Source organism: Cucurbita pepo, chromosome 18 (assembly GCF_057944985.1).
Source record: "Cucurbita pepo subsp. pepo isolate OVF chromosome 18, ASM5794498v1, whole genome shotgun sequence".
NCBI classification, from domain to species: Eukaryota; Viridiplantae; Streptophyta; class Magnoliopsida; order Cucurbitales; family Cucurbitaceae; genus Cucurbita; species Cucurbita pepo.
This window is the reverse complement of record NC_141815.1, coordinates 5,114,536-5,141,759: the sequence shown is the minus strand read 5'-3', so window position 1 is coordinate 5,141,759 and position 27,224 is coordinate 5,114,536. Positions and strand designations below refer to the sequence as shown.

The window sequence follows — 27,224 nt, the reverse complement described above, 5'->3', positions numbered from 1 at the left end:
TATGGTACATGTCCACGATTACCTGTTAGGATTACACCGTAGGGAAAACGAAACGAAACGAAACGAAATGAAATGAAACGAAACGAAACGAAAAGAAATGAAAGATAGGTCCCATCATTTCATTGCATGTGATTGTTGCATTTAACCCCAATAGTGGGGTCACTTACTGAGTATTTCTTTAAATACTCAAGCCATGTGCTACTACATTTTTCAGGTTAAGGCAAGGCATTCCTGTACAGCTGACGACGGCATCACAACTCAAGATCATGGCACATGCATAGGATAGTGGCACTTATTTTCTTAGACTTAGGATAGAATAGGATGTTTTAAACTTAAACGCTTATTTATTTTATTTCGGGTCTTTTGTTGTGTCGTTTTAAAGATGTTTTCGAAACACGTAAGTCCATAGTTGTGTTTTAAGATAAAGGTTATGTTTTATGGAATTTAAATGAAGTCTTTCGCATTCAATGTTTATGGTATGTATACGGTAGCGACCTTAAATTAAGTAAAAAATTTTGGGTCGTTACAGTAACCACGACCAGCTCCTAGTTACCGACAAAAAAAATTAAACCACGACTAGCTCTCAGTTACTGGGACTTAAGTTCTTTAGCTTTTAGTATCCGAACTACCTCAAATTTTTTTTCCACAAACTCCTTATTGTGTCTAGTTTCTTGAACCATAAGATTTTTCATGAGAACCGGACTGGAAGGAGATTTAAACTGAAAAAAATCAAGGGAAAGTCGAAATTTAGGTTCACATGGCCGATTCAACTGAACAGACCACGTCATTGTCTTCTTCCTCTGGACAGGACGAAGATGCACACGTCCTTTGCGCCGCCGTCTGAAACTCAAGCTCCACAACATCATTCATAGTGTTTCTCCCCTCAATTTCTTCATGAAACTTAAAGATTTTGTTACAAGGATGGGCTAGGGATTGATTTCATACCTGTGAATTGTAGCACAAGATATTCCCTCCCGAAGTTTGTCCAAAAATTGATTTCTGGTCTGAGAAAAAATAGAGGATTTTTTATTGGGTAGCCAATTCTATGGATTTTCAAGGCCCGATTTCTTCATGGGACCTCTTTCATATCCTTTCCTCAAGCTAAAAAAATTGGTTTGGAAGAACATCTTTGAGTGTGGGACCTCAATTTCCATAAATCGTTCTCGGTCTGCAACTCACCCAAAACACTAGATTTTCATTCTCTTGGGTAGCTTATTCTACGACATTTCAACTCTCAATTCATTCATCAAAGTTACTCAACTTCGTCCTCTGAAGCTAAAGGAATCCTTAATTTGAATGAAATTTGACTATAGATAGGAATCCGACACTTGCCCCCAATTTTGAGCCTAAAATTGATTTCCTTCAATTGGGCTCATTCCTGAGGTTATTTCTCTTGATGATCTTCTATGAAAACATTTCTTCGCGGTGCAGTAACAAATTGGAATTACTCTTGCTTGAAGATTTATCGTGTATCATCTAGTTGTATTTTCAAGTTTTCCTTGAAACTCTTTAATGGCTGATTGGATTGGGAGAAATGTTTCTAGGCACTTTTAACACCCTATTCCTTCATAGAACTTGTGGGCAATCTTGTTTAGAAACTGTAGGAACAAGTTTGAAGGGAAATGGTGGAAAATTGCTCTCGAATTTGGAAGAAATCTGATCGTAGGAGACAAAAAATCTAAACGCTTATTGCTTACGATTGGGAGCTCGACCTTGCTCTAATCTTGTTCCATATTGTTGCCCCAACTTTAGACTTTATAGGAAAAACTTCCACCAACGTTGAAACCTCCAGAATCGTCATGATTTGGAGATTGAATTTTTTGGAAAATTTGTGGAAAATATCATCTCCGATTAGTGAGCTACCAACAACCAATTTGAGTTCTGATCGTTGGATTTGATGACTTGTGAATGTTCTAGATGGTGTCCAATTTTAGAGAAGATCCAACGGCTGGATTTTGAGATTCGAAGGATTTTGTGCAGGAGGTGGTTCTAATTTTGAGCACAATGGCATATCCGTAATTATCCATAATTTTAGGGGTATTTTGGTGTTTTGCTACTTTTTGAATATTTTATTATTATTTTTCTCGAAAAAACACTAATTTTTCTAAAACATGTTCGAACCTTTGGTCATTTTTCCCGAGCATCTAAGGAATTAAAAATTTGGAAAATTTCTTAAAAATTTGGAAAATTTCTTAAAAATTGGAAAATGACCTTTTTCGTCCTTTTCTAAAGAGCTTAAGTAGTTAAGATTAATTCTTACCGTATAGACATAACTTGCTTAAGACCTTTGTCCTTTCTTCATCCTCTTAATTTTTTTCCTTCGACTCTTTGGGTCTTACATGGCGGCTTATTCTTGTTGGAGCTAATTTCCTTCATTTTTTGAGTGTTACAATAATAATGGTAAGAATATTGTTCGTCTAGTTGTCTGATTCAAGCGTTTGATGTGAGAGGTCTTTGAGTCTGATTCTTAATCCTTTTGTTCATAAGTAGAATCATAAGTCAATAGCGAGCAAAATATCAAGCAATAACTAATAATTGTACCTAAGTTGACATTTTAAAAATTTTAAATTCCATTTTAATGGGTAAAAGACCTTCAGTTCAATTCTTGAAATGACCAATAATGCAGAAGTTTGACTAAAATAGAAAAGTTCTCCAAAATAAAAGTAAAAGATCTAGTGTACGATTCTTGCTGAGGGAGAAAGAGGTCCAAAATCAAATACTCGGACTGCTTCTAATTTTTTCTTATCCACATCATAGGGATAAAAAACTTATTTCACAATTTTTTTAACCATATATATGTTGGCACAGTTGAAAAAGAATGGTAGAATAATTGTACGCCTAATCTAATAAATTAATTAATGTGTTGAAATCCTATTGGATGTGTTGAAATCCTATTGGATGTGTAGAATAATTGTACACCAACAATTTTTTTAATGTGTTGAAATCCTATTGGATGCAAAACTAAAAAGTTTTAAAAGTATATGAAAATACTATTTATGTTTTTTAAGTTAAAATATTTATTTTACACAAATTTTATATATATTTGTGGTCTAGTGGTTAAGACATTGAACTTTGAATCCAATAAGAGTTCAAATGTTGGTGGGACCTTATTTTTTATTTGTGAGCAGAAGATCTATAAAATATAAGTTTAAAAGTTCACATGAAAGAGCATAAGAAATAAAGCTGGTAACCCCAAGAATAAGAATTCAAAGGTTTTCAAAGAACAAGAATCGTCATGATGAACAAATCCAATCCCAATTAATTTCTACACAACTAAGGATCATTTTTTAACAAGGTCTCGAAGGGAGACAACCTTAAGAACAAGCGTAACCAAAGAAATTCGATATCGGTAAGTTTTGGGGACAAAATTCAAATTCTTACTTACGGCACTTAAAATCCAAAATTGATGTTTCCAATAGCTTGAGGGGATTAAATGGAACATGTTTGATGGCCTAGTTTGAGCTGACCAACGGAAAAATCATGTTCTAGGTTAAGTTGTAGATCGAGGGAAGGAACTCAAAATTCGCCTCAACCACGCCCAAGCAACCTCTACGAATTATGCCTTTAGTTTAAGAAAGGTGTAAGGAGGATATTTGGTGAGGAGGTGTGGCCTAACAGTGTCTGCATCGTCGTAACTAATAACAACACCTCCTAGGTTTACTCCGGCAACAAAACGAGTTTTCCCCGACTTTGAACGTCTATAACTTACGCTGTAGTTCACGAGCAGGTGAGATATCTATCCCAAACTCTTCCTTGACAGTTCATCTTTATGTTTTATGAAGGAATCGAGGGGAGAAATGCTCTGGAATGAGCTGGCGAACTCCATTTTCAAACGGAGGAGCAACGCCATGAGTCGTGTCCTTCCCTTGTGGAGGAAGAGACGATGACGTGGCCAATTGAACTGAACCGACCACATCAACCCTAAAACCGAACCACTTTAGTTTTTCATAAAATTGAACTACTTTTCGAGTGGTTCTCACGAAATTCTCAATGGTCACAAAGGAGCGTAACCATCCGGTATTTTCGGTGGAAGGATACCGGGTCAATTCTCCTAGACCCAATATAAACCTCTCTGGATAGTCCTCAGCCTGACATCCAATTTTTTTACATATATTTTTGGTGGCTTGGACTAAGGACATCGAGCTTGCCAACTACTTTTTTCCAATTTCAGAAATGTAACTTTAAAACTTTCCAAATTTTTTTCGCTCAATTTTTGTAGGAATATTTGAATGTCTATAATTGTCAACGGATTTGTTTTAAATCAATGTATTTATCTATTTTAAGTTTCAATATCAAAATATTTCAAAAAAACTCTTCAAAGTTAAATAAATGAAACCCATAATATGTTGTAATTGCATAAAAATATTAAAATTTGAGACCTTAAGAGTGTTTGGACAGGTGAGAATGATAGGTGTCCATGGCCCTTAGAGTTGAAGGAAACCGCGTGAGGCTAGTTTCACAGAGCAGCGTAACCTTCCGCTCTTATCGGTGGAAGGATAGCGGGTCGATTCTCCTAGGCCCAATATAAACCTCTTGGTAGTCTTCAACCTGACATCCACTTTTTTTTTTTTTTTTTTTACATATATTTTTGGTGGCTCGGACTATGGACATCGAGCTAGCCACTTGTTCTGAATGAATGTATTATTTTTTTACCTGTAAATATGATTGATTTCTCCTTTACAACAATCCCACATTGATAGATTTAAAATTGGATGTAGTCTTCATAAAGTAGTCATTGTCTTAAGGACATCGTCGAGCTTGGTAATGTGAGCTTGTAACCCATATGGGGGCAACAAAGTGGTTGGAGGTTGCTCAGCCCAATGGTTAGGGTTGTTAGAGTTGTTCTTCGGCCAGTCCATTCGGAAGTAGGGAGTTGGGCTTTGGGCTTTGGGCGGAGGCCTAGTGTCCATGGCCCTTAAAATTGAAGGAAACCGCGTGAGGCTGGTTTCACAGAGCAGTGTAACCTTCCCGCTCTTGTCGATGGAAGGATAGCGGGTGGGTCGATTCTCCTAGGCCCAATATAAACATCCATTTTTTTTTCTTTTACATATATTTTTATATAGCCACTTGTTCTGAACGAATGTATTATTTTTTTTCCGGTAAATATGATAGATTTCTCCTTTACAACAATCCCACATTGATAGATTTAAAATTGGATGTAGTCTTCATAAAGTAGTCATTGTCTTAAGAAAATCACCGAGCTTGGTAATGTGAGCTTGTAACCCATATGGGGGCAACAAAGTTGTTGGAGGTTGGCTCAGCCGATTGGTTAGGGTTGTTGGAGTTGTTCTTTGCCCTGTCCATTCAAAGTATGGAGTTGGGCTATAGGCTTTGGGCGAAGGCCTAGTGTCCATGGCCCTTAGAGTTGAAGGAAACCGCGTGAGACTTGTTTCACAGAGCAGCGTAACCTGACATCCACTTTTTTTTTTTTTTTTTTTTTTTTTTTTTTTTTTTTTAAAATATTTTTGGTGGCTCGGACTATTGACATCGAGCTAGCCATTTGTTCTGAATGAATGTATTATTTTTTTACCTGTAAATATGATAGATTTCTCCTTTACAACAATCCCACATTGATAGATTTAAAATTGGATGTAGTCTTCATAAAGTAGTCATTGTCTTAAAGACATCGTCGAGCTTGGTAATGTGAGCTTGTAACCCATATGGTGGCAACAAAGTGGTTGGAGGTTGCTCAGCCCAATGATTAGGGTTGTTAGAGTTGTTCTTCGGCCAGTCCATTCGGAAGTAGGGAGTAGTCATTGTCTTAAAGACATCGTCGAGCTTGGTAATGTGAGCTTGTAACCCATATGGTGGCAACAAAGTGGTTGGAGGTTGCTCAGCCCAATGATTAGGGTTGTTAGAGTTGTTCTTCGGCCAGTCCATTCGGAAGTAGGGAGTTGGGCTTTGGGCTTTGGGCGGAGGCCTAGTGTCCATGGCCCTTAAAATTGAAGGAAACCGCGTGAGGCTGGTTTCACAGAGCAGTGTAACCTTCCCGTCTTGTCGATGGAAGGATAGCGGGTCGATTCTCCTAGGCCCCATATAAACATCCATTTTTTTTTTTTTTTTTACATATATTTTTATATAGCCACTTGTTCTGAACGAATGTATTATTTTTTTTCCGGTAAATATGATAGATTTCTCCTTTACAACAATCCCACATTGATAGATTTAAAATTGGATGTAGTCTTCATAAAGTAGTCATTGTCTTAAGAAAATCACCGAGCTTGGTAATGTGAGCTTGTAACCCATATGGGGGCAACAAAGTTGTTGGAGGTTGGCTCAGCTCATTGGTTAGGGTTGTTGGAGTTGTTCTTTGGCTGGTCCATTCCAAGTAGGGAGTTGGGCTATAGGCTTTGGGCGAAGGCCTAGTGTCCATGGCCCTGAGAGTTGAAGGAAACCGCGTGAGGCTGGTTTCACAGAGCAGCGTAACCTTCCGCTCTTGTCGGTGGAAGGATAGCGGGTCAATTCTCCTAGGCCCAATATAAACCTCTTGGTAGTCCTCAACCTCACATCCACTTTTTTTTTTTTTAAATATATTTTTGCTGGCTCGGACTATGGACATCGAGCTATCCACTTGTTCTGAACGAATGTAGCCACTTGTTCTGAATGAATGTATTTATCTATTTTACCTGTAAATATGATAGATTTCTCCTTTACAACAATCCCACATTGATAGAATTAAAATTGGATGTAGTCTTCATAAAGTAGTCATTGTCTTAAGGACATCGCCGAGCTTGGTAATGTGAGCTTGTAACCCATATGGGGGCAACAAAGTGGTTGGAGGTTGGCTCAGCTCATTGGTTAGGGTTGTTGGTGTTGTTCTTTGGCCTGTCTATTCCAAGTAGGGAGTTGGGCTATGAGCTTTGGGCGAAGGCCTAGTGTCCATGGCCCTTAGAGTTGAAGGAAACCGCGTGAGGCTGGTTTCACAGAGCAGCGTAACCTTTCGCTCTTGTCGGTGGAAGGATAGCGGGTCGATTCTCCTAGGCCCAATATAAACCTCTTGGTAGTCCTCAACCTGACATCCACTTTTTTTTTTTTTTTTTACATATATTTTTTGGTGCTCGGACTATGGACATCGAGCTAGCCACTTGTTCTGAATGAATGTATTATTTTCGTACCGGTAAATATGATAGATTTCTCCTTTATAAAAATCCCACATTGATAGATTTAAAATTAGATGTAGTCTTCATAAAGTAGTCCTTGTCTTAAGGAAATCACCGAGCTTGGTAATCTGAGCTTGTAACCCATATGGGGGCAACAAAGTGGTTGGAGGTTGGCTCAGCAGATTGGTTAGGGTTGTTGGAGTTGTTCTTTGGCCTGTCCATTCCAAGTAGGGAGTTTGGCTATGGGTTTTGCGCGAAGGCCTAGTGTCCATGGTCCTTAGAGTTGAAGGAAACCGCGTGAGGCTGGTTCCACAGAGCAGCGTAACCTTCCGCTCTTGTCGGTGGATGGATAGTGGGTCGATTCTCCTAGACCCCAATATAAACCTCTTGGTAGTCCTCAACCTGACATCCACTTTTTTTTTTTTGGGTCGATTCTCCTAGACCCAATATAAACCTCTTGGTAGTCCTCAACCTGACATGCACTTTTTTTTTTTTTTTTTTTTTTACATATATTCTTGGGTGCTCAGACTATAGACATGGAGCTAGCCACTTGTTCTGAATGAATGTATTATTTTTACCTGTAATATGATAGATTTCTCCTTTACAACAATCCCACATTGATAGATTTAAAATTGGATGTAGTGTTCATAAAGTACTCCTTGTCTTAAGGAAGTCGCCGAGCTTGGTAATGTGAGCTTGTAACCCATATGGGGGCAACAAAATGGTTGGAGGTTGGCTCAGCCGATTGGTTAGAGTTGTTGGAGTTGTTCTTTGGCCTGTCCATCCCAAGTAGGGAGTTGGGCTATGAGCTTTGGGCGAAGGCCTAGTGTCCATGGCCCTTAGAGTTGAAGGAAACCGCGTGAGGCTGGTTTCACAGAGCAACGTAACCTTCCGCTCTTGTCGGTGGAAGGATAGCGGGTCAGGCCTAGTGTCCATGGCCCTTAGAGTTGAAGGAAACCGCATGAGGCTGGTTTCGCAGAGCAACGTAACCTTCCGCTCTTGTCGGTGGAAGGATAGCAGGTCGATTCTCCTAGGCCCAATATTAACCTCTTGGTAGTCCTCAACTCAACCTGACATCCACTTCCTTTTTTTTTTTTTTTTTTTTACATATATTTTTTGGTGCATCCACTTTTTTTTTTTTTTTTACATATATATATATTTTTTTTTTTACATATATTTTTTGGTGCTCGGACTATGGACATTGAGCTAGCCACTTGTTCTAAATGAATGTATTATTTTCTTACCAGTAAATATGATAGATTTCTCCTTTATAACAATCCCACATTAATAGATTTAAAATTACATGTAGTCTTCATAAAGTAGTCCTTGTGTTAAGAAAATCGCCGAGCTTCGTAATCTGATCTTGTAACCCATATGGGGGCAACAAAGTGGTTGGAGGTTGGCTCAGCCGATTGGTTAGGGTTGTTGGAGTTGTTCTTTGGCCTGTCCATCCCAAGTAAGGAGTTGGGCTATGAGCTTTCGGCGAAGGCCTAGTGTCCATGGCCTTTAGAGTTGAAGCAAACCGCGTGAGGCTGGTTTCACAGAGCAGCGTAACCTTCCGCTCTTGTCGGTGGAAGGATAGTCGGTCGATTCTCCTAGGCCTAATATAAACCTCTTGGTAGATGTAGTTGTAGTCTTCATAAAGTAGTCCTTGTCTTAAGGAAATCGCCGAGCTTGGTAATCTGTGCTTGTAACCCATATGGGGGCAACAAAGTGGTTGGAGGTTGGCTCTGCCCATTGGTTAGGGTTGTTGGAGAGTTGTTCTTTGGCCTGTGCATTCCAGGTAGGGAGTTGGGCTATGAGCTTTGGGCGAAGGCCTAGTGTCCATGGCCCTTAGAGTTGAAGGAAACCGCGTGAGGCTGGTTTCACAGAGCAGCGTAACCTTCCGCTCTTGGTAGTCCTCAACCTGACATCCACTTCTTTTTTTTTTTTTTTTTTACATATATTCTTTTTTTTTTTTACATATATTCTTTGGTGCTCGGACTATGGACATCGAGCTAGCCACTTGTTCTAAATGAATGTATTATTTTTTTACCTGTAAATATGATAGATTTCTCCTTTAAAACAATCCCACATTGATAGATTTAAAATATGATAGTCCTTGTCTTAATGATTGAATAGTCGTTAAACTAATTGTAAAAAAAAAAAAAAAAAATAAAAAAAAAAAAATTCAAATCTGAACATATTCCATTCAATTTTGATTCTGCACTTTGTCTATTTTGGTTTTTCTTATTATTAATGTACTCTTTCTTATTTCATCATTTCATAAAAAAATTGATGAAATGTTGATGAACGTAGGAAAGAATGTAAATACATCTATGTAAAAATATGTATTAAATATTATTAATTAAGCTAGGATGATAGAGCTCATGTAAATCGTAAGGGCTCAAGTCATTAAGCATTTCTATGTGGTATCAGATTGACAACTTGTCAGCCACACAGTGAAGGCTCACATGCCAATTACCAATGTCGGTAAATTATTAGTCTTTTAAATTATTAGTTTACTTTGTGTCTTATAGGAAACAGATCTTGCAGGGGTCCTATCCTCTTAGATTCGATCTTATCTCTTAGTTGACGTTTTTCAAATTTACGATCAAACTCGAAGTCTATAAAGGGACTTCATCAATGTAAAGAGGGCATCGATCGGTCGATAGCTCTCTCTTGAATATCAATTGAACAATTCAGAGAAAAATCATCCTACTCTTATCTTATCTATCTTATGAACGAATTTCTTAGAAAGCTCAGAAAATCAAGCCATCTCAAATGCTCTACCGATGAAGAAGAAAGTTCAAATGAACATCGAAGGGGAGAAAATCTCACAATCTCAAATACTGTCAATCAAGAATACCAGATTGCCAGAATCGAAGATCAACTCAAAAATTGGACTATTCCAAAGGTAGATCCTAAAACTATCTACCAAATTTCAACTTCAATTTTACTCAAAGATCATGCATCAAATTCTCAGAGAAGAACATCCCAATTCATAGCAATAGGGAATCTCTGAATCTTTTTTCAAGATCTCTTATACTCCAACATCGTGAAGAGTTTAACTATCTTCATGTCGGTCTTGTCCAAGTCACGGTAAAACTATTGTTCAGACTTGGATTAGATATCCCAGTCCTTATCTCCTTACGAGATAAGAGACGTGAAGATTTCTCCAATTCCTTGTTGGGAATGGTTCAATCCAATTTAGAGAATGGACCAGTCTATTTCAATTGTTATCCAAACTTTACTCTGTCTCTCCCCGACCCACACATATTATCAGCTCTCATGCTAGATTTACAGTCAAAAAATTTAAACATCAAGGCTGAAACCCATTCTTCAGTCGTCATATTAAGGATTTATTATAAGCTCATGAATACAAACATTTCTCCAAGAGCATTAAGATCCTCACCAAAAGGATCGACTATGCTCATAGAAGCAAATATTGGATAATCATCAGTGACTGTCCCAAAAACACTCTCTTGGGATCAAATAACCAGAAGCACTGTCTGGAAAATAGAAGATGCAAATCTTCCAAAGCGGAAAGAATCTCAAAACCCAATCTAAATCATCGAACATGACGATGGAAGTGTTGAAAAAAAATTCAGCGAAGAACCTTCGTCAGAGTCGAAAGTAAAAGAATTCCTGAGTTCTAGACCAAGTACTTCACGAATATCAAGATCAATGTATGACCCCTTAAAGGTAAAAGAGGTCAGTTATGATCAAAAAATGGCGTCAATCCACTATGAAGATGGCTCAAGGTCTCCAACCCATACGGATATGGATACTCAATCCGTCTACGAAAGCCAGCTAAATGTCATTACAGCTGATTTTCAGATAGACAAAGAATTTTTTAAAGCAGATTTTATGTCACCTACCAACTCTTCAAAAAGAAATGCCTTCTTCCAAACCTACAAAGACGCTGAGCGAAATGAATTAAGAGCTCAGTGGTATTCTCATATGGAAGCCATCAAAGAAAATATACCATTCTTCGAATGGTTTGAAGAAAATATTCTGCAGGTATGCACCTTGACCCAGAGGAGTTGGAAGACTACCAAAAGAGGCAAGGTATATTCGAAACATCCTCCGTTAGAAGAAGTCAAATTCGACAACTACTACGGAGAAAAGGTCAAAGCTAGCCCTTTCAAACATATTCCGGAAGGACTAGAAAAGGGCAATCCGACCCTAAAAGATATCACGAATATCCAGCATCAAAACAATTATTCAAATAAGATTTTATCCACGATCGCTACTCAACTTGAAAGTATCGAGGGAAAAATCTCAAAGAAATCAGGTACTCAGCAGGAACAGGCAAGCAGTTCTGTACCAAAGGTTGATGAGTCAATACCAATACTCAGACTGGCAAATCTCGAAATATTTACAAAAAGGATTTCAAAAGAAGAGGCTGCAATGGCCAAGATAAAGGAAAAGTTAGACAGGATATTAAATCCCGCCATGACGCCTCAAGATTCATCTGTCAATGTCGTTAACAATGACAAGAGAACCAAGAATTCGAAGACGAGATTGCAAATGAGAGAGAAGAACCTTTCTACAATCGAATTGAAAGGATCTCTAGAAGAAGTCAAAATAATGCCAGTAATCAGAAAAACTGGTATCCTCAACCGTCTTTTTCGGATATCCAGTTCGAAGAAAAGACACTACAAACTCAAGCTCATTAGATGGTTTAGCAATCTATGAATGGAATATCGATGGATTGTCTGACTATCTGATAATGAATGTTGTCAATGAGATGATGATGGCCGCAAGCGCGTATAAATTACAAGGCCATAAATCCGACCATCAGATAGCTCAAGTTTTGGTAACTGAATTTACCGGGCAACTCAAGGATTGGTGGGACAAATATCTCGACGAAACAACCCGCCAACAGATATTAAACCACTATGTCATTAGACCAACTACTCAAATTATCAAAGAAGAAGGTCCATCAACTAGGACCGAGGTACAACATGAAAGGGTAGAGGATGCTGTCAACACCCTCATATATACCCTCATAGAATTCTTCTTCGGCGACCCTCTAAAATACCAGGAGAGATCCGCCGAGATACTCATGAATCTAAAATGCCCTACCTTAGGTGATTTCAGGTGGTACAAAGACATGTACTTCAGCAAAGTTCTTATTAGAACAGATAGTTCGTTGGAATTCTGGAAAGAGAATTTCGTCAATGGACTACCAAAACACTTCTCAAGGAGGATCAAAGATGATCTTAAGACAAAGTACAATGGAACAATTTCATGACAAACTTTGTCATACGGATCCATAGCATCCTTCATCATAGAAGAAGGACTCAGACTTTGTAATGAGTCAAAGATTCAAAACAAGCTCAATTCTTCGATGTCAAACAGAAAAGAGCTTGGCAGATTTTGCGATCAATATGGATGCAAGGGAATAGAAGCTCCATCAACCTCAAGACGAAAGAAGGTTAAGACGCATCCAAAACCTTATCATTCATACAGGCCTAGAGAAACATATCGGAGTAAACCCGTGCAGTCTCAAAAGCCAACATATTCAAGAAGGAAGTATATTCCTACAAAAACCCATAGAGGAAAGAAAAAGCAAACTTGCTTCAAATGTCGTGAAGAAGGACACTATGCTAACAAGTGTCCAATCAGAGGAAAGATCAATGAGTTGGATATAGATCAAGAGCTGAAAAATCAGTTATTACAACTGACCCTAACCGACTCAGAGCAATTAAGCGAGGGAGAAATCCTCGAACTCCAAGAAGAATCTGATTCATATTCTAGCACAGAATACGAATCAGAACAAGAAGGAAAAAGGACGTGCGAAGGATGCATAAATGTCCTTACCAAGGATCAAGAAATTCTACTCGAAGTAGTAGAAAAAGTTCAAGACCCAGAAATTCAACAGAAGATTGCTCAACGACTTAGGGATGCCATGACAATCTCTAAGCCAACTGAAAGGGAAGAAAGAAATCCCTACAAACTCCAATCTGTTCTCTAAAGATTTGAAAAACCGAGAGAACTCACTACTCAAGATTTACAAAGAGAGATTAATAATCTCAAACAAGAGGTACAGGCGCTAAGATCTAAAACCAGGTCAGAATCTTATACGCTTCGTCAAGAAATTCTCAATCTTCAGGAAAGGCTGCCAGCACAAAAGGAAACGGCGCAACCGAACCTGGATGAAGAAGATTTTCAAAGTTCCTTCGTTGGAGCCATCACCACTTCTCAATTTCAAAAATGGTACGCTCTCGTTACCTTAGAAATTTATGATTTCAAAATCACACTAAAGGCTCTCATAGATACTGGAGCCGATCAAAATTGCATTCAAGAAGGCCTAATACCTACAAATTATTTTAAAAAAACTACTGAGGGCCTTAGAGGTGCTAACAACAACAAACTCAAAATTAATTACAAACTATCAAAAGTTCATGTTTGCAATGATGGAATTTGCTTAGTAAATTCCTTCCTTCTAGTAAAAGACTCAGGACAAGAACTAATCCTAGGTACTCCTTTCATTACTCAATTATATCCTTTTAGAATATCTGAAAAAGGGTTAGAATCAAAAGCCTTAGGAAAAAAGATAAAATTTAACTTTCTTTCCCATAAGGATTAGCGAAATAAATAACCTTCAAAAGAATACAATTATTCAATCAATAAATGTATTAAATTATAAAGAAAAACAAATTTACAATTATTCAATCAATAAATGTATTAAATTATAAAGAAAAACAAATTTCTTTTTTAAAAGAAGAAATTTCATTCAAAAGAATAGAAGAACAAATTCAAAATAAGAATGTCCAGTTTAAAATCAAAACTTTACAAACTCAATTAGAAAAAGAAGTTTGTTCAAATATCCCAAATGCCTTTTGGAATAGGAAACAACACATAGTTGATCTTCCTTATATCAAAGCTTTCGAGGAGAAAAATATTCCTACAAAAGCCCGACCTATTCAAATGAATAAAGAATTACTAACATTCTGCAAAGCAGAAATTATTGATCTTTTGCAGAAAGGTCTTGTTAGACCATCAAAGAGCCCCTGGTCATGTGCGTCTTTTTACGTCAACAACCAGGCAGAAAAGGAACGTGGAGTTCCGCGACTAGTAATTAACTACAAACCCTTAAATAAGGTTTTGGAATGGATTAGATATCCAATTCCAAATAAATCAGATTTAATGCAAAGAATTTCAAATGCAAAAATATTTTCAAAATTTGACATGAAATCAGGATTTTGGCAAATCCAGATTTCAGAAAAAGACAAGTACAAAACGGCTTTTAATGTCCCTTTTGGACAATACGAATGGAACGTTATGCCATTTGGGCTAAAAAACGCTCCATCCGAATTTCAAAAGATTATGAATGATATTTTCAATCCTTTTCAAGACTTTTCAATTGTTTATATTGACGATGTTCTGATTTTTTCTCAAAGCATCGATCAACACTTTAAGCATCTTCAAACATTTTTGACGACAGTCAAAAGAAACGGTTTAGTTGTGTCTAAACCCAAAATTAAACTTTTTCAAACAAAAATCCGTTTTCTCGGATTTGAAATTCATTTGGGTCTAATCAAACCCATTCAAAGGTCCATTGAGTTTGCAAACTTTCCAACCAAATTACAGATAAGACCCAACTACAAAGATTTTTGGAATGTCTCAATTATGTGTCTGATTTCCTTCAAAATATCATACCCATCTGCAAGCCCCTTTTTGAGAGACCAAAAAAGAATCCAAAGCCCTGGACTGGACTGAAGAACATACCAAACAGTCCAAAAAATCAAGTCCCTTGACAAGAAAGAATCCATTGTCCGTTTCCATTCGGGAATATGGAATTCTACTCAAAAAAAATTATTCAACAGTAAAGAAAGAAATACTTTCAATAGTACTTTGTGTACAAAAATTTCAAAGTGATTTGATTAACAAAAGTTTTGTTATCAAAACTGACTCAAGGGCATCTAAATTTGTTTTAGAAAAAGATGTCAAGAATCTTGTGTCTAAACAAATTTTTGCTAGATGGCAAGCCATTTTATCTTGCTTCGACTTTCAGATTTTGCCTATAAAAGGGATCGAAAACCCCTTGGCAGATTACCTCTCAAGAGAGTTCTTACTCTCAAAGAAAAATTCTCCCTAACCCATCTCCATCTCCCAGCAATGACCGGTAAGAAAGTGATAGAAAAAGGGAAGAAGCCCAATGCTTCTTCAAGCACACCTACTCCAATGACATCCGACAGCTATGCAATGGATTCTGGCTTCACATTGGTGACTAGATCTAAAGCAAAGCTTTCTCAGAAACAGGCGGAGGTTATCACTCCGACGAGGCCTTCAGCCTCTTCAACACGGCCATCTGTCGTTACTCCATCGAGACCCACTGTCTCTTCCACTTCAAAGGGACCTTCTGTCCCCTCGACCTGCTCGGACGCGGTTGTTCCCGTTCGTTTTTCTCCAGTTCCTGAAATCAAAACCTATGTTCAAAAATCTGTGTCTATACCAGAAGCTCTGGTAGAACCAGAATACGACGACCCGAAAATCGACGAAGTCGTTAAAAAAGCCTATCCATCGGGATTCTTTTATATCCCAGAAGATCTTCATAAAACCAGAAGGTTTTATGAATTCATTCTAGTCGACACAAAGTCCGTCAAAATTACTCATATTCCGAGTCGCGATGATCCTTCGAAAATCGCGTATTCAAAATTAAAAATTTTTAAAGTCATGAATCCGACGTATTGGAATCAAGACCCATACACGGAAAAGACATTCTCAAAACCTTTTGTTCCTCATTCTTACTCATACAGAGACTATCAAATGGCATGGTTCAATGTCATTTGGTATCAAAATTACGAGCATTCATGGTTCATTCAATTCTGCCAGAATGCTCATAAAATTCATTACCCATTTTGGTTCATCAAATGGTGGAAAATATTTGGATCAGCCAAAGATATATTTCCAGTTCCAATACAAGAATCGTTCCACTATTTTGTTCAAAACATATTCAAAATCTCATTTCCATTGACCATGCGCTTTTGCGTATATTTTCAAATTCCTTGGATTTTAACTTGGAATTTTCAAATTAAAGAGACCGAAGACCAAATAAAACAAGTCTTCAAAATTATCAAAATCAAATGGTGGGATAAATATACTTATACCCACGCAGACATCAAAGCGGTAAAGGTCTGGCTATCTGAGAATGGCCACCTTCAGGATTTATCCAAGAAGAAGACCTCCGAATTCCTTAATTCAAAGTCGAGGCTACTCGCCGCATTAGCCCAGACAACTTCGGAAGCTGATTTTCAAAAGCTTCTTCAACAAGCCACATCAGTCGGTTCAACGTCTTCTCCTTCTATTATAGAGGAAAAAAATGAAGACACGATCTATGATCTCAATGATCCATTTTTGGATTCACAACCACCTTTGTAGATATCATCATCTCAATGACTGAATAATAATAAAAAAAATAAATAAATAAAAATTTCAAATCCGTGAATGGAATATGTTCCCTGACATATTCCATTCAATTTTCCTTCTTTTGGCACCTTGTCTATTTTGGTTTTTCTTATTATTAATATACTCTTTCTTATTTCATGTAAATACATCTATGTAAAAATATGTCTTAAATGTTCTTAATTAAGTTAGGATGATAGAGCTCATCTAAATCGTAAGGGCTCAAGTCATTAAGCATTTCCTCAGCCCATTGGTTAGGGTTGTTGGAGTTGTTCTTTGGCCTGTCCATTCCAAGTAGGGAGTTGGGCTATGAGCTTTGGGCGAAGGCCTAGTGTCCATGGCCCTTAAAGTTGAAGGAAACCGCGTGAGGCTGGTTTCAGAGAGCAGCGTAACCTTCCGCTCTTGTCGGTGGAAGGATAGCGGGTCGATTCTCCTAGGCCCAAGATAAACCTCTTGGTAGTCCTCATCCTGACATCTACTTTTTTTTTTTTTTTTACATATATTTTTTGGTGCTCGGACTATGGACATCCAGCTAGCCACTTGTTCTGAATGAATGTATTATTTTCTTACCGGTAAATATGATAGATTTCCCTTTATAACAATCCCACATTGATAGATTTAAAATTAGATGTAGTCTTCATAAAGTAGTCCTTGTCTTAAGGAAATCGCCGAGCTTGGTAATGTGAGCTTGTAACCCATATGGGGGCAACAAAGTGGTTGGAGGTTGGCTCAGCCCATTGGTTAGGGTTGTTGGAGTCGTTCTTCGGCCTGTCCATTCCAAGTAAGGAGTTGGGCTATGAGCATTGGGCGAAGGCCTAGTGTCCATGGTCCTTAGAGTTGAAGGAAACCGCGTGAGGCTGGTTTCACAGAGCAGCGTAACCTTCCGCTCTTGTCGGTGGAAGGATAGCGGGTCGATTCTCCTAGGCCCAATATAAACCTCTTGGTAGTCCTCAACCTGACATCCACTTTTTTTTTTTTAAATATATTTTTTCTGGCTCGGACTATGGACATCGAGCTATCCACTTGTTCTTAATGAATGTATTATTTTCTTACCAGTAAATATGGTAGATTTCTCCTTTATAACAAACCCACATTGATAGATTTAAAATTAGATGTAGTCTTCATAAAGTAGTGATTGTCTTAAGGACATCGCCGAGCTTGGTAATGTGAGCTTGTAACCCATATGGGGGCAACAAAGTGGTAGGAGGTTGGCTCAGCCCATTGGTTAGGGTTGTTGGAGTTGTTCTTTGGCCTGTCCATTCCAAGTAGGGAGTTGGGCTATGGACTTTGGGCGAAGGCCTAGTGTCCATGGTCCTTAGAGTTGAACGAAACCGCGTGAGGCTGGTTTCACAGAGCAGCGTAACCTTCTACTCTTGTCGGTGGAAGGATAGTGGGTCGATTCTCCTAGGCCCAATATAAACCTCTTGGTAGTCCTCAACCTGACATCCACTTATCCACTTGTTCTTAATGAATGTATTATTTTCTTACCAATATGATAGATTTCTCCTTTATAATAATCCCACATTGATAGATTTAAAATTAGATGTAGTTTTCATAAAGTAGTCCTTGTCTTAAGGAAATCGCCGAGCTTGGTAATCTGAGTTTGTAACCCATAAGGGGGCAACAAAGTGGTTGGAGGTTGGCTCAGCCCATTTGTTAGGGTTGTTGGAGTTGGGCTTTGGGCGAAGGCCTAGTGTCCATGGTCCTTAGAGTTGAAGGAAACAGCGTGAGGCTGGTTTCACAGAGCAGCGTAACCTTCCGCTCTTGTCGGTGGAGAGATAGCAGGTCGATTCTCCTAGGCCCAATATAAACCGACATCCACTTTTTTTTTTAATATATTTTTGCTGGCTCGGACTATGGACATCGAGCTATCCACTTGTTCTGAATGAAATTATTTATCTATTTTACCTGTAAATATGATAGATTTCTCCTTCACAACAATCCCACATTGATAGAATTAAAATTGGATGTAGTCTTCATAAAGTAGTCATTGTCTTAAGGACATCGCCGAGCTTGGTAATGTGAGCTTGTAACCCATATGGGGGCAACAAAGTGGTTGGAGGTTGGCTCAGCCCATTGGTTAGGGTTGTTGGAGTTGTTCTTTGGCCTGTCTATTCCAAGTAGGGAGTTGGGCTATGGACTTTGGGCGAAGGCCTAGTGTCCATGGTCCTTAGAGTTGAAGGAAACCGCGTGAGGTTGGTTTCACAGAGCAGCGTAACCTTCCGCTCTTGTTGGTGGAAGGATAGCGGGTCGATTCTCCCGCTCTTGTTGGTGGAAGGATAGCGGGTCGATTCTCCTAGGCCCAATATAAACCTCTTGGTAGTCCTCAACCTGACATCCACTTTTTTTTTTTTTTTTAATATAGTTTTTCTGGCTCGGACTATGAACTTCGAGCTATCCACTTGTTCTGAATGAAATTATTTATCTATTTTACCTGTAAATATGATAGATTTCTCCTTCACAACAATCCCACATTGATAGAATTAAAATTGGATGTAGTCTTCATAAAGTAGTCATTGTCTTAAGGACATCGCCGAGCTTGGTAATGTGAGCTTGTACCCATATGGGGCAACAAAGTGGTTGGAGGTTGGCTCACCCCATTGGTTAGGGTTGTTGGAGTTGTTCTTTGGCCTGTCCATTCCAAGTAGGGAGTTGGGCTATGGGCTTTGCGTGAAGGCTTAGTGTCCATGGTCCTTAGAGTTGAAGGAAACCGCGTGAGGCTGGTTTCACATAGCAGCGTAACCTTCCGCTCTTATCGGTGGAAGGATATTTTTTTTTTACATATATTCTTTGGTGCTCGGACTATGGACATCGAGCTAGCCACTTGTTATGAATGAATGTATTATCTTTTTACCTGTAAATATGATAGATTTCTCCTTTAAAACAATCCCACATTGATAGATTTAAAATTGGATGTAGTCTTCATAAAGTAGTCCTTGTCTTAAGGACGTCGCTGAGCTTGGTAATGTGAGCTTGTAACCCATATGGGGGCAAGAAAGTGGTTGGAGGTTGGCTCAGCCCATTGGTTAGGGTTGTTGGAGTTGTTCTTTGGCCTCTCCATTCCAAGTAGGGAGTTGGACTATGGGCTTTGGGCGAAGACCTAGTGTCCATGGTCCTTAGAGTTGAAGGAAACCGCGTGAGGCTGGTTTCACAGAGCAGCGTAACCTTCCGCTCTGGTTGGTTGAAGGATAGCGGGTCGATTCTCCTAGGCCCAATATAAACCTCTTGGTACACCTCAACCTGACATCCACTTTTTTTTTTTTTCAAATCTATTTTTGCTTGCTCGGACTATGGACATCGAGCTATCCACTTGTTCTGAATGAAATTATTTATCTATTTTACCCGTAAATATGATAGATTTCTCCTTCACAACAATCCCACATTGATAGAATTGAAATTGGATGTAGTCTTGATAAAGTAGTCATTGTCTTAAGGACATCGCCGAGCTTGGTAATGTGAGCTTGTAACCCATATGGGGGCAACAAAGTGGTTGGAGGTTGGCTCAGCCCATTGGTTAGGGTTGTTGGAGTTGTTCTTTGGCCTGTCCTTTCCAAGTAGGGAGTTGGGCTATGGGCTTTGCGCGAAGGCTTAGTGTCCATGGTCCTTAGAGTTGAAGGAAACCGCGTGAGGCTGGTTTCACAGAGCAGCGTAACCTTCCGCTCTTGTCGGTGGAAGGATAGCGGGTCGATTCTCCTAGGCCCAATATAAACCTCTTGGTAGTCCTCAACCTGACATCCACTATTTTTTTTTTTTTTTTAATATAGTTTTTCTGGCTCGGACTATGGACATCGAGCTATCCACTTATTCTGAATAAAATTATTTATCTATTTTACCTGTAAATATGATAGATTTCTCCTTCACAACAATCCCACATTGATAGAATTAAAATTGGATGTAGTCTTCATAAAGTAGTCATTGTCTTAAGGACATCGCCGAGCTTGGTAATGTGAGCTTGTAACCCATATGGGGGCAACAAAGTGGTTGGAGGTTGGCTCAGCCCATTGGTTAGGGTTGTTGGAGTTGTTCTTTGGCCTGTCCATTCCAAGTAGGGAGTTGGGCTATGGGCTTTGGGCGAAGGCCTAGTGTCCATGGTCCTTAGAGTTGAAGGAAACTGCGTGAGGCTGGTTTCACAGAGCAGCGTAACCTTCCGCTCTTGTCGGTGGAAGGATAGCGGGTCGATTCTCCTAGGCCAAATATAAACCTCTTGGTAATCCTCAACCTGACATTCACTTTTTTTATTTTTTTTTTACATATATTCTTTGGTGCTCGGACTATGGACATCGAGCTAGCCACTTGTTCTGAATGAATGTATTTATCTATTTTACCTGTAAATATGATAGATTTCTCCTTCACAACAATCCCACATTGATAGAATTAAAATTGGATGTAGTCTTCATAAAGTAGTCATTGTCTTAAGGACATCGCCGAGCTTGGTAATGTGAGCTTGTAACCCATATGGGGGCAACAAAGTGGTTGGAGGTTGGCTCAGCCCATTGGTTAGGGTTGTTGGAGTTGTTCTTTGGCCTGTCCATTCAAAGTAGGGAGTTGGGCTATGGACTTTGGGCGACGGCCTAGTGTCCATGGTCCTTAGAGTTGAAGGAAACCGCGTGAGGCTGGTTTCACAGAGCAGCGTAACCTTCCGCTCTTGTCGGTGGAAGGATAGCGAGTCTATTCTCTTAGGCCCAATATAAACCTCCTGGTAGTCCTAAACCTGACATCCACTTTTTTTTTTTTTTAATATAGTTTTTCTGGCTCGGGCTATGGACATCGAGCTATCCACTTGTTCTGAATAAAATTATTTATCTATTTTAACTGTAAATATGATAGATTTCTCCTTTACAACAATCCCACATTGATAGAATTAAAATTGGATGAAGTCTTCATAAAGTAGTCATTGTCTTAAGGACATCGCCGAGCTTGGAAATGTGAGCTTGTAACCCATATGGGGGCAACAAAGTGGTTGGAGGTTGGCTCAGTCCATTGGTTCGGGTTGTTTGAGTTGTTCTTTGGCCTGTCCATTCCAAGTAGGGAGTTGGGCTATGGGCTTTGGGCGAAGGCCTAGTGTCCATGGTCCTTAGAGTTGAAGGAAACCGCGTGAGGCTGGTTTCACAGAGCAGCGTAACCTTCCGCTCTTGTCGGTGGAAGGATAGCGGGTCTATTCTCTTAGGCCCAATATAAACCTCCTGGTAGTCCTAAACCTGACATCCACTTTTTTTTTTTTTTAATATAGTTTTTCTGGCTCGGGCTATGGACATCGAGCTATCCACTTGTTCTGAATAAAATTATTTATCTATTTTAACTGTAAATATGATAGATTTCTCCTTTACAACAATCCCACATTGATAGAATTAAAATTGGATGAAGTCTTCATAAAGTAGTTATTGTCTTAAGGACATCGCCGAGCTTGGTAATGTGAGCTTGTAACCCATATGGGGGCAACAAAGTGGTTGGAGGTTGGCTCAGTCCATTGGTTAGGGTTGTTTGAGTTGTTCTTTGGCCTGTCCATTCCAAGTAGGGAGTTGGGCTATGGGCTTTGGGCGAAGGCCTAGTGTCCATGGTCCTTAGAGTTGAAGGAAACCGCATGAGGCTGGTTTCACAGAGCAGCGTAACCTTCCGCTCTTGTCGGTGGAAGGATAGCGGGTCGATTCTCCTAGGCCCAATATAAACCTCTTGGTAGTCCTCAACCTCACATCCACTTTTTTTTTTTAATATATTTTTGCTGGCTCGGACTATGGACATCGAGCTATCCACTTGTTCTGAATGAAATTATTTATCTATTTTACCTGTAAATATGATAGATTTCTCCTTCACAACAATCCCACATTGATAGAATTAAAATTGGATGTAGTCTTCATAAAGTAGTCATTGTCTTAAGGACATCGCCGAGCTTGGTAATGTGAGCTTGTAACCCATATGGGGGCAACAAAGTGGTTGGAGGTTGGCTCAGCCCATTGGTTAGGATGTTGGAGTTGTTCTTTGGCCTGTCCATTCCAAGTAGGGAGTTGGGCTATGAACTTTGGGCGAAGGCCTAGTGTCCATGGTCCTTAGGGTTGAAGGAAACCGCGTGAGGCTGGTTTCACAGAGCAGCGTAACCTTCCGCTCTTGTCGGTGGAAGGATAGCGGGTCGATTCTCCTAGGCCCAATATAAACCTCTTGGTAGTCCTCAACCTGACATCCACTTATTTTTATTTTTTAAATCTATTTTTGCTGGCTCGGACTATGGACATCGAGCTATCCACTTGTTCTGAATGAAATTATTTATCTATTTTACCTGTAAATATGATAGATTTCTCCTTCACAACAATCCCACATTGATAGAATTAAAATTGGATGTAGTCTTCATAAAGTAGTCATTGTCTTAAGGACATCGCCGAGCTTGGTAATGTGAGCTTGTAACCCATATGGGGGCAACAAAGTGGTTGGAGGTTGGCTCAGCCCATTGGTTAGGATGTTGGAGTTGTTCTTTGGCCTGTCCATTCCAAGTAGGGAGTTGGGCTATGGACTTTGGGCGAAGGCCTAGTGTCCATGGTCCTTAGAGTTGAAGGAAACCGCGTGAGGCTGGTTTCACAGAGCAGCGTAACCTTCCGCTCTTGTCGGTGGAAGGATAGCGGGTCGATTTGTTCTTTGGCCTGTCCATTCCAAGTAGGGAGTTGGGCTATGGACTTTGGGCGAAGGCCTAGTGTCCATGGTCCTTAGAGTTTAAGGAAACCGCGTGAGGCTGGTTTCACAGAGCAGCGTAACCTTTCCGCTCTTGTCGGTGGAAGGATTGCGGGTCGATTCTCAGCTAGCCACTTGTTATGAATGAATGTATTATTTTTTTTACCTGTAAATATGATAGATTTCTCCTTTAAAATAATCCCACATTGATAGATTTAAAATTTGATGTAGTCTTCATAAAGTAGTCCTTGTCGATCCCACATTGATAGATTTAAAATTTGATGTAGTCTTCATAAAGTAGTCCTTGTCGAAAGGGCGTCGCCGAGCTTGGTAATGTGAGCTTGTAACCCATATGGGGGCAACAAAGTGGTTGGAGGTTGGCTCAGCCCATTGGTTAGGATGTTGGAGTTGTTCTTTGGCCTGTCCATTCCAAGTAGGGAGTTGGGCTATGGACTTTGGGCGAAGGCCTAGTGTCCATGGTCCTTAGAGTTGAAGGAAACCGCGTGAGGCTGGTTTCACAGAGCAGCGTAACCTTCCGCTCTTGTCGGTGGAAGGATAGCGGGTCGATTTGTTCTTTGGCCTGTCCATTCCAAGTAGGGAGTTGGGCTATGGACTTTGGGCGAAGGCCTAGTGTCCATGGTCCTTAGAGTTTAAGGAAACCGCGTGAGGCTGGTTTCACAGAGCAGCGTAACCTTTCCGCTCTTGTCGGTGGAAGGATTGCGGGTCGATTCTCAGCTAGCCACTTGTTATGAATGAATGTATTATTTTTTTTACCTGTAAATATGATAGATTTCTCCTTTAAAACAATCCCACATTGATAGATTTAAAATTTGATGTAGTCTTCATAAAGTAGTCCTTGTCGAAAGGGCGTCGCCGAGCTTGGTAATGTGAGCTTGTAACCCATATGGGGGCAACAAAGTGGTTGGAGGTTGGCTCAGCCCATTGGTTAGGGTTGTTGGAGTTGTTCTTTGGCCTGTCAATTCCAAGTAGGGAGTTGGGCTATGGGCTTTGCGCGAAGGCCTAGTGTCCATGGTCCTTAGAGTTGAAGGAAACCGCTGAGGCTTGTTTCACGGAGCAGCGTAACCTTCCGCTCTTGTCGGTGGAAGGATAGCGGGTCGATTCTCGTAGGCCCAATATAAAACTCTTGGTAATCCTCAACCTGACATCCACTTTTTTTTATTTTTTTTTACATATATTCTTTGGTTCTCGGACTATGGACATCGAGCTAGCCACTTGTGATGAATGAATGTATTATTTTTTTACCTGTAAATATGATAGATTTCTCCTTTAAAACAATCCCACATTGATAGATTTAAAATTGGATGTAGTCTTCATAAAGTAGTCCTTGTCTTAAGGAAGTCGCCGAGCTTGGTAATGTGAGCTTGTAACCCATATGGGGGCAACAAAGTGGTTGGAAGTTGGCTCAGCCCATTGGTTAGGGTTGTTGGAGTTGTTCTTTGGCCTGTCCATTCCAAGTAGAGAGTTGGGCTATGAGCTTTGGACGAATGCCTAGTGTCCATGGCCCTTAGAGTTGAAGGAAACCGCGTGAGGCTGGTTTCACAGAGCAGCGTAACCTTCCGCTCTTGTCGGTCGAAGGATAGCGGGTCGATTCTCCTAGGCCCAATATAAACCTCTTGGTAGTCCTCAACATGACATCCACTTTTTTTTTTTAATATATTTTTGTTGGCTCGGACTATGGACATCAAGCTAGCCACTTGTTCTGAATGAATGTATTATTTTTTTACCTGTAATATGATAGATTTCTCCTTTACAACAATCCGACATTGATAGATTTAAAATTGAATGTAGTCTTCCTAAATTAGTCCTTGTCGTAAGGAAGTCGCCGAGCTTGGTAATGTGAGCTTGTAACCCATATGGGGGCAACAAAGTGGTTGGAGGTTGGCTCAGCCGATTGGTTAGGGTTGTTGGAGTTGTTCTTTGGCCTGTCCATCCCAAGTAGGGAGATGGGCTATGAGCTTTGGGCAAAGGCCTAGTGTCCATGGCCCTTAGAGTTGAAGGAAACCGCGTGAGGCTGGTTTCACAGAGCAGCGTAACCTTCCGCTCTTGTCGGTGGAAGGATAGCTCGTCGATTCTCCCAGGCCCAATATAAACCTCTTGGTAGTCCTCAACCTGACATCCACTTTTTTTTTTTTTTACATATATTTTTTGGTGCTCGGAATATGGACATCGATCTAGCCACTTGTTCTGAATGAATGTATTATTTTTTTACCGGTAAATATGATAGATTTCTCCTTTACAACAATCCCACATTGATAGATTTAAAATTGGATGTAGTCTTCATAAATTAGTCCTTGTCTTAAGGAAATCGTCGAGCTTGGTAATGTGAGCTTGTAACCCATATGGGGGCAACAAAGTTGTTGGAGATTGGCTCAGCCCATTGGTTAAGGTTTTTGGAGTTGTTCTTTGGCTTGTCCATTCCGAGTAGGGAGTTGGGCTATGGGCTTTGGGCGGAGGCTATCTATTTTACCTCTAAATATGAGATACATTTCTGTGCTACAACAATCCCACATTGATAGATTTAAAATTGGATGTAGTCTTCATAAAGTAGTCATTGTCTTAATTAAATCGTCGAACTTGGTAATATGAGCTTGTAACCTATGTGGGGGCAACAATGTAGTTGGAGCTTGGCTCAGCCCATTGGTTAGAGTTGTTGGAGTAGTTTTGTCCATTTTAAGGTAGGAGTTGGGCTATGGACTTTGGGCGAAGGCCTAGTGTCCATTGCCCTTATAGTTTAAGGAAACCGCGTGAGGCATGGTTAGGGTTGTTGGAGTAGTTTTCGTGGGCTATGGACTCCGGGCAAAGGCCTAGTGTCCATTGCCCTTAGAGTTTAAGGAAACCGCGGCATGGTTAGGGTTTTTGGAGTAGTTTTCGTCCTGTCCATTCTTAGTAAGGAGTTGGGCTATGGACTTTGGGCGAAGGCCTAGTGTCCATCGCCCTTAGAGTTTAAGGAAACCGCGTGAGCCATGTTTCACAGAGCAGCTTTAAATCAACCATGAAATCAGACTATGTTTTTTAAGATATATCTCAATTACGATACTACCAAATTAAGACTAGAGAGGGAGATGGAGATGTATTTAGGACAACATTGCGAACGAGGTAGGATGACTATGAGTTTGTGATTAGTTCGTTTGTTCTCACCATCGCCCCCATGGTATTCATGGAGTTGATGAATTAGGTATTCAAGGGATTTTTTGACTCGTGTGTCATTGTGTTCATACACGACATCCTTGTGTCCTCGAAAACAGATCAAGAACACAAGGTTCATCTTCTTAAGTTCCTCGATTTTGGGGTAAATAAGTTGTTCGTCAAGTTCTCCAAGTGTGAATTTTGGCTATGTTATGACCCATTCTTAGGACACGTGGTGTCGAAGGATGAGGTTTGAGTAGACATCGCAATAGTGGAAGCTATCACTAAGTGGGCTCGCCTGAGTACAGTCACCGAATGAATGGGAAGGGTGTTCCGTTTATCGAAGGATGAGGTTTCTGGAATTTGTAGGATACTAGTTTGTGCAAGATTTTGCTAAGATAGCTTCACCGCTCACGTAGTTGACTGGGAAGGGTGTTCCGTTTATATGGAATGATGCTTATGAGGCCAGCTTCTAAGATCTGAAATAGAGGTTATTGTCGGCTCTAGTGCCCACGGTCCAGGAGAGCTCAGGAGTATATGTGATTTATAGTGATGCTTCTAATAAAGGGTTAGGATGTGTATTGATGCCACATAGAAAGATGATTGTCTATACCTCGTGTCAGTTGGTTGCAATGGTGTTGGCACTTAAAATATGTGGGCACTACTTGTATGGAGAAAATACTCATATCTACATTGACCACAAGATCTTGAAGTAGTTTTTTTCACCCAAAAGGAACTGAACATGAGATAAAAAAGATGGCTAGAGCTGGTGAAGGACTACGATATAGACATCCAATACTATCCCAAATGAAAACATAGTCATTGATACCCTAAGCTGAACGACGGCCCACTCGTCGGCCATGATGAATAGAGAGACACGAGTGCAGATAGATTTTATGCAAGCGGAGATAGCAGTAATGAGCA

The 27,224-nt window shown here is 39.8% G+C and overlaps 21 non-coding genes and 7 pseudogenes across 21 annotated transcripts; all 28 read left to right on the top strand.

The window, feature by feature from the left end:
• The first annotated feature begins 4,751 nt into the window (after positions 1-4,751).
• On the top strand, positions 4,752-5,057 carry LOC147787248 (signal recognition particle RNA). The gene has a single exon (XR_015414066.1).
• A 715-nt stretch (positions 5,058-5,772) lies between these two features.
• LOC147787247 (signal recognition particle RNA) lies at positions 5,773-6,076 on the top strand. Its single transcript, XR_015414072.1, has one exon.
• Positions 6,077-6,214: 138 nt separating this feature from the next.
• On the top strand, positions 6,215-6,517 carry LOC147787246 (signal recognition particle RNA). The gene has a single exon (XR_015414026.1).
• A 207-nt stretch (positions 6,518-6,724) lies between these two features.
• Positions 6,725-7,027, top strand: LOC147787245 (signal recognition particle RNA). Its single transcript, XR_015413959.1, has one exon.
• A 186-nt stretch (positions 7,028-7,213) lies between these two features.
• Positions 7,214-7,517, top strand: LOC147787244 (signal recognition particle RNA). The gene has a single exon (XR_015414015.1).
• Positions 7,518-7,775: 258 nt separating this feature from the next.
• On the top strand, positions 7,776-8,075 carry LOC147787243 (signal recognition particle RNA). Its single transcript, XR_015414048.1, has one exon.
• Positions 8,076-8,442: 367 nt separating this feature from the next.
• Positions 8,443-8,742, top strand: LOC147787242 (signal recognition particle RNA). Its single transcript, XR_015414059.1, has one exon.
• A 25-nt stretch (positions 8,743-8,767) lies between these two features.
• LOC147787241 (signal recognition particle RNA) lies at positions 8,768-9,054 on the top strand (annotated as a pseudogene).
• Positions 9,055-16,740: 7,686 nt separating this feature from the next.
• LOC147787240 (signal recognition particle RNA) lies at positions 16,741-16,954 on the top strand (annotated as a pseudogene).
• Positions 16,955-17,163: 209 nt separating this feature from the next.
• Positions 17,164-17,466, top strand: LOC147787239 (signal recognition particle RNA). Its single transcript, XR_015414185.1, has one exon.
• A 181-nt stretch (positions 17,467-17,647) lies between these two features.
• LOC147787238 (signal recognition particle RNA) lies at positions 17,648-17,950 on the top strand. The gene has a single exon (XR_015413990.1).
• A 128-nt stretch (positions 17,951-18,078) lies between these two features.
• Positions 18,079-18,322, top strand: LOC147787237 (signal recognition particle RNA; annotated as a pseudogene).
• Positions 18,323-18,502: 180 nt separating this feature from the next.
• On the top strand, positions 18,503-18,806 carry LOC147787236 (signal recognition particle RNA). Its single transcript, XR_015414045.1, has one exon.
• Positions 18,807-19,028: 222 nt separating this feature from the next.
• LOC147787235 (signal recognition particle RNA) lies at positions 19,029-19,324 on the top strand. Its single transcript, XR_015414075.1, has one exon.
• A 124-nt stretch (positions 19,325-19,448) lies between these two features.
• On the top strand, positions 19,449-19,751 carry LOC147787234 (signal recognition particle RNA). Its single transcript, XR_015414008.1, has one exon.
• Positions 19,752-19,936: 185 nt separating this feature from the next.
• On the top strand, positions 19,937-20,239 carry LOC147787233 (signal recognition particle RNA). The gene has a single exon (XR_015413945.1).
• Positions 20,240-20,427: 188 nt separating this feature from the next.
• LOC147787232 (signal recognition particle RNA) lies at positions 20,428-20,730 on the top strand. The gene has a single exon (XR_015413920.1).
• Positions 20,731-20,919: 189 nt separating this feature from the next.
• LOC147787231 (signal recognition particle RNA) lies at positions 20,920-21,222 on the top strand. Its single transcript, XR_015413994.1, has one exon.
• A 184-nt stretch (positions 21,223-21,406) lies between these two features.
• Positions 21,407-21,709, top strand: LOC147787230 (signal recognition particle RNA). Its single transcript, XR_015413930.1, has one exon.
• A 184-nt stretch (positions 21,710-21,893) lies between these two features.
• Positions 21,894-22,196, top strand: LOC147787229 (signal recognition particle RNA). Its single transcript, XR_015413944.1, has one exon.
• Positions 22,197-22,377: 181 nt separating this feature from the next.
• Positions 22,378-22,679, top strand: LOC147787228 (signal recognition particle RNA). The gene has a single exon (XR_015413972.1).
• A 277-nt stretch (positions 22,680-22,956) lies between these two features.
• LOC147787227 (signal recognition particle RNA) lies at positions 22,957-23,112 on the top strand (annotated as a pseudogene).
• A 4-nt stretch (positions 23,113-23,116) lies between these two features.
• On the top strand, positions 23,117-23,273 carry LOC147787226 (signal recognition particle RNA; annotated as a pseudogene).
• Positions 23,274-23,564: 291 nt separating this feature from the next.
• Positions 23,565-23,720, top strand: LOC147787225 (signal recognition particle RNA; annotated as a pseudogene).
• A 4-nt stretch (positions 23,721-23,724) lies between these two features.
• Positions 23,725-23,881, top strand: LOC147787224 (signal recognition particle RNA; annotated as a pseudogene).
• A 144-nt stretch (positions 23,882-24,025) lies between these two features.
• On the top strand, positions 24,026-24,327 carry LOC147787223 (signal recognition particle RNA). The gene has a single exon (XR_015414037.1).
• A 187-nt stretch (positions 24,328-24,514) lies between these two features.
• On the top strand, positions 24,515-24,817 carry LOC147787222 (signal recognition particle RNA). The gene has a single exon (XR_015413989.1).
• A 178-nt stretch (positions 24,818-24,995) lies between these two features.
• Positions 24,996-25,298, top strand: LOC147787221 (signal recognition particle RNA). The gene has a single exon (XR_015414004.1).
• Positions 25,299-27,224: the final 1,926 nt, after the last annotated feature.